The sequence below is a fragment of the Nuphar pumila genome, chromosome 6, assembly GCF_984573655.1.
Source record: "Nuphar pumila chromosome 6, dmNupPumi1.hap1.1, whole genome shotgun sequence".
Lineage (NCBI taxonomy): Eukaryota > Viridiplantae > Streptophyta > Magnoliopsida > Nymphaeales > Nymphaeaceae > Nuphar > Nuphar pumila.
Window position 1 is genome coordinate 25,184,134 of NC_143254.1, and position 6,284 is coordinate 25,190,417.

The window sequence follows — 6,284 nt, forward strand, 5'->3', positions numbered from 1 at the left end:
TGACAGCTCATACCAACCCCGATTGGTACCTACCATGTTACCTCATGATCATGCATAATTATAGTTTATTTAGCAAGTGCATATTAGGCTATGTTTGGGAGCCAGAGATGAGAGTGGAGATGGTATTTAATGAGGGTGTAATTGATAGCACCTACCCCCACAGGTGTTTGAGAACCCAGTTTTGCAAGATGAGGACGGTGTTGGGATTGGAGATTGGTCATTTTTTACTATATCATCATTGACAACTCCAGCCTCATCTTCCATTTTTCATCTCCACTCTCAAGTCCCATCTCCTCTCCAACACAGGCTCTCAAACACAGCCTTAGTTTCTAGGATTTTACTAAAAGCAAAAGAATTGGGAAAATGATTCATGGCTAAGCATCTCAATTTGACCACTGTTCAATAAATTCCAAAACCCAGTGGAGGCTAAGCAAGGGTCTGAGCTCCATGGCTATTTTGGTTCAAGTAGTTCCAAAACAGTGGCACACCACTGGATTCAGCACTTAATTAGGGATGTCAAGTTCAGGTTTACATCCAATATCCAAACCAATCTTCAAATTCAGTAAACCAAATAGCATCCAATTGACTCACTTGATCATCAGATTGGAGTACAGTTCTAAAGTATTGCATTCGAATTCAAGATCCGATACAAAATCTGGTAGCCTGTAAAAAAAACACATTCAATTCTTACTACTTAAAGACGTACCATGAGCAGTCTTGCACAAAATTATAACTTTTTTGAAATGACATGAGATATGTTGTTGCATAAATATCTTGTTTTGATTTGTTTCAATTTTCGTTGTGTAAAAGATTACCACTGTCAAACACACACACACACTGACAGTAAAATAGGAAACCAGTTTTTCTTTGTTTCTTTTTTTTTTTTTGACAAGAAGTTGGATTTTTAAATATTTTTCTCTAACTTCTAGTTTCCAGCCAATATCTACATGATTACCAAATCTTACCCACACACACACAGTTGGATTTTTTATTATTTAATCTTTAGCCAATTTACAAGATTAGCAAATCTTACAACTCAAAAGCCGTGTGGAGAGAGAGAGAGAGAGACTTGAGTTATTTACTACATTATCTCTAATTCCATCTAATTTTCAGCCAATTTATAAGATTACCAAATCTTACAACCGCCTATCTATAAGATAAAAAAAATATTGAAATCAATAGCTTTAACTCATTTTCAGCTGGTCTAATGTCACAAGGTCTCGTAAGACAAGTGGGAACTTTATTTGATATATAAGTTGGATCTGATTATCCAACAAGAAACAATCTGCAAATTTCCGATCCAAAACCAGATCCTATCCATATTTTTTATATTGATGAATATATAGATATATTCAAATTTGAGACAAATCCAGAATTATGATGCTCGGGTTTTCTCAGATCCAAGTTGAAATGCATGTTTTGGGTAAAAATGAAGGCTAAGAAACATGTTGCAGTTGCGCAATGCATGATATCTTGCTTGAGAGCAATGTATGTCTAAGATGTTGGAGATGACAACAAGACCATATTGAACATCAATGGGTTATGTCATATTGCCGCAAAAATATAAAATCATATATACAACCAAAACATTCAAAATAATATTAAATATAAAATCATATATACAACCAAAACAAACACAATAATATTAAACTATTTAATGAAAAAATGAGGTTGCATGGGAACTATGAAGGACAATGGAGAAAGAGGACAATAATGGATAGAGAAGAGACCTGGGGAACCATGGGCAAAGGAGGAGCTGGGAAAACAGATGGAAATGGGAAAAGGAAAAGGTAAAAAGGTACTTTTGACATTCAGAATATTTAGGTTGACCAAATGAAGGTAAAGAAAGGTTACAGTTAGGGGTGTCAACGGGTCAGGTTTGGTTTGGACCCAGGTGGAACCAGACTTGGACTAGATTATTGGGTATCAGGTCCAGACCTAAATCTAATGGGGTCTACTATAAGAGAAATCATATCTGGACCTGATAAGAACTGCATGAACCAGACCCAGTAAAGTAATATTTGTTATCATTTTTACATTGAAAATTGTGGGTCTTAATCAGAACTCGATTCAGGTTCAGGTCTGGTATAAAATTTTACAAACTATACCCAAATTAATGTATTAATCAGACCTTGGTCTTCTTATTTGTCACCATACCCAAACTCCAAAGGCGGAGCTGGGGGGGGGGGGAACCCAGTCCTGCCTCGGAAGTCGGGTTGGACCCGACCCGGATTTGAAACCCGGTAGGGTTTTAAATGGGGGGTTCTTTTTAAGAAATGCATAGCTCCTCTGTGTAATGAATTTTATGATGCGGGTAACCGTCCCGGTCCATTTTAGTTGGTACTTATGTATTTTGATTTATTTTGTCATAAATAAAATTTATGCATTGTTATTTTGGTTAGGGGGTGGCAGGTTGACCGGCCTGCCTAACCCATTTTTTAAATGGGTCAGCTGGGTTGGCGGGTTGGCGGGTTGGCATACCCCCAACCCGAACCCGACCCGTTTAATAAACGGGTTAGGCAGGTCGACCCGTTTATTAAACGGGTTGGCTTAAGCCCAACCCGAACCCGCCTAAGAGGCAGGTTGGAGGGTCGGATTGGCGGGTCGTGTCAGGTTTTGCCACCCCTGGAGGATAATGGGCCTAATATGAGATATGACACTAGATTAGATCATGGACTTAGTAGTAAGATACCTGGAGACATTGGGGAGGGTCTTATCTAACCGTCTGCAATGACGGGTTCTTTCAGGGTCTCTAAGAGAATTTAAAAAAATAAAAAAGCATTAAAACAAATCTGATCAGAACCATGGGCAGCAGCAGACTCAAAGTGTGCATTGTGATTGCACCTGATCCGCCCTCTGGCGATTATGCTAGTAACGTAAATGAGAAGGTTTTAAATAGAGACAGGTACCACTGAATGGAATCTAAGAATTAGTTGGCAGGGCCCCACACTAGTCTTTTTCCCTTCATTCTTCACCTGTATGTATGCTTGTAAATTTCAACTTTTTGAGGCCAACTACACAAGTTCTGTTGCTGATAGGAGCATTTACTATCAATCATGAACAATGTCATGGTTTTGAACAAAATCTATTGATTTTAAACTGCACATGATTCTGATTTTATAACAAGAACCTTTAACATTGCCCAGTGAAAACAATGGATTTTTTCATCATCATGTTGAAAACCGACTGCTAATTTTATTAATTTTCCCCTCGTTCTGACAACTTGTTCGAGTTTGAATCCCCAGGTGTGGATATCTTGCAGCCATAGTGACAAACGTTTTTTTTGGCAAAATCTTGTTTTTCAAAAACTCGCGAGAAATTGAAATTTTTTCATAATCTTGCATTTTTTAGGTAAATTAAATCTCGGCAATAAAAAATTTAATTAAAAAAAATTATATGAAAAAATTAATAAAAATTACTTAAAAATGAAAACACAAATTTTTTCATGATAAATAGCCGTTTATAACCTAAATGTCACGTTCAAATTGTGGTATTTATGTTTTTTCATATATCTCGCAATATTTTAAAAATCTCGCAAGAAATTGCCATTTTAAACTTTTAGGCAATTTCTCACTATATATTAGCGTGAGATTTTTCATAAATCTCGCGATATTTGTGGTATGCTTGAAGCAAAGTCAAGCCACGAGGAAACTATCGCCTCTGACCAATGAGACAGTACCCGTGGAGTTTACACCACAAACATTGAAATAGAGACCAACTGGGGCTCCACTTGTTTGGTAGGAGCAGCTAGTGCACGTCACCTTATGTTGGGACGTTGCAGGTTTAAAATCCAATGGTAAACGAAATAGCATCCAATTGACCCACTTGATCAACAGATTGGACTACAGTTCTAAATTATTGCATTCGAATTCAAGATCCGAAACGAAATCTGGTAGCATGTAAAAAACACATTCAATTCTTACTATTTAAAGACGTACCATGAACAGTCTTGCATAAAATTAACTTTTTTGAAATGACATGAGATATGTTGTTGCATAAATATCTTTTTTTGATTTGTTTCAATTTTCGTTGTGTAAAAGATTACCACTGTCAAACACACACACACACAATTAAATAGGAAACCAGTCTTTATATGTTTTTTTTTTATTGACAAAATGGATTTTTTAATTTTTTTTCTCTAACTTCTAGTTTACAACCAATATGTACATGATTACCAAATCTTACACACACACTGACAGTTTGATTTTTTATTATTTCAATTCTAATCCCATCTAATCTTTAGCCAATTTACAAGATTAGCAAATCTTACAACTCGAGAGAGAGAGAGAGAGAGAGAGAGAGAGAGAGACTTGAGTTATTCACTATGTTATCTCTAATTCCATCTAATTTTCAGCCAATTTATAAGATTACCAAATCTTACAACCTCCTGTCTATAGGATAATAAAAAAATTTGAAATCAATAGGTTTAACTCATTTTCAGCTGATCTAATGTCATAAGGTCTCATAAAACAAGTAGGAACTTTATTTGATATATAAGTTGGATCTGATTATCCAACAAAAAACAATCTGCAAAATTCCAATCCAAAACCAGATCATATCCATATTTTTTATATTGATGAATGTATAGATATATTCAAATTTGAGACAAATCCAGAATTATGATGTTCGGGTTTTTCTCAGATCCAAGTTGGAATGCATGTTTTGGGTAAAAATGAAGGCTAATGCATGATATCTTGCTTGAGAGCAATGTATGCCTGAGTTGTTGGAGATGACAACAAGACCATGTTGAACATCAATGGGTTATGTTATTGCCGCAAAAGTATAAAATCATATACAAACAAAACAAACAAAATAATATTCAACTATTTAATGAAAAAAGATGAGGTTGCCTGGGAACTATGAAGGACAATGGAGAAAGAGGACAATAATGGATAGAGAAGAGACCTGGGGAACCATGGGCAAAAGAGGAGCTGGGAGGAGAGATGGAAATTGGAAAAGGAAAAGGTAAAAGGGTACTTTTGACATTCAGGATATCTAGGTTAACCAAATGAAGGTAAAGAAAGGTTACAGTTAGGGGGTATCGGTGGAACCAGACTTGGACTAGATTATTGGGTCCGGACCTAGGTCTAATTAGATCTACTATAAGATAAACCATACCCGGACCTGATAAAAACTAAATGAACGAGACTCTGAACATATCGGATAAATTAATATTTTTTATCATTTTTACATTGAAAATTGCAGGTCTTAATCAGAACTAGAGTCGGGTCCGGGTCTGTTATAAAATTTCACAAACTGTACCCAGGTCAATGTATTAATCGGACCTGGGTCTTCTTATTTGTCACCATACCCACGCCCTATAGGGTTTGGTCCGGGTAAACTCAACCTGTTGACACCCCTAGTTACAATAGGCCCTTATTTGAACACTGTCAGAAAAACATTGGGCCGTATCATTTCAGAAAAAGTGATACCTGACATGGAATCAGGTAAAAGATGGATCTGTATAAGGAAATTACCTTTTACATTTTTTTGGTTTCAGCACCTTGGTGTTAATTGTAAGTTCAGTTGGTTATTTAAGACTTATTGACTTGGACTTTTTGCCTGTTATTATGCGTGTATCATGAATGGTTGTCGCAGTATGGTGCTGTTTTTTCTACTTATTTAATATATAGTGCAATGAGAGGCGGGATATGAATGATAGTACAATTAGTTAATGCAAGTATGCATGACGTACAACTTACGTCAGCCCATGTGAGATGGCCCCCCCATTCATACATCTCATGAAAATGTGCTTAGGCACCCAGCCCACGAAGATGTTTGTGCACTTCCATGGTGTTTAGGGAAACGGTGGTGGTGACCAAGTTGTCACCTTGGGCCTATTTCTTTTAGTAGGGAAATGGATGCAAGCATACACACATACAAAGACGAATCTTAATTATTCCATCATGGTCTCACTAACCAAAGCCAAAGTCTGAAGCTACAAAACTTTGACTCAATGCCTCAACACAGGTCAGCTCGAGCCAACCTTGTTTAGGGTTGTGTGCCAGTTGGAGGAGACCCCGCCAATAATGGAGAGGTTATCAATAAAATACTCAATAAAATAGGGATGAAAGTCATGGAGGATAATGGACCGTATCTGAGATGTGACACTAGATTAGATAATGTACTTAGTAGTAAGATACCTGGAGACATTGGGGAGGGTCTTATCTAGTCTGCAAGGACGGGTTCTTAATCATTAGAACAAATCTGATCAGAATCATTCTTTTTTTCTTTTTAAAGAAAGAACGATTCTGAATTCAATAATAGTCTTTTCATCAAACCCA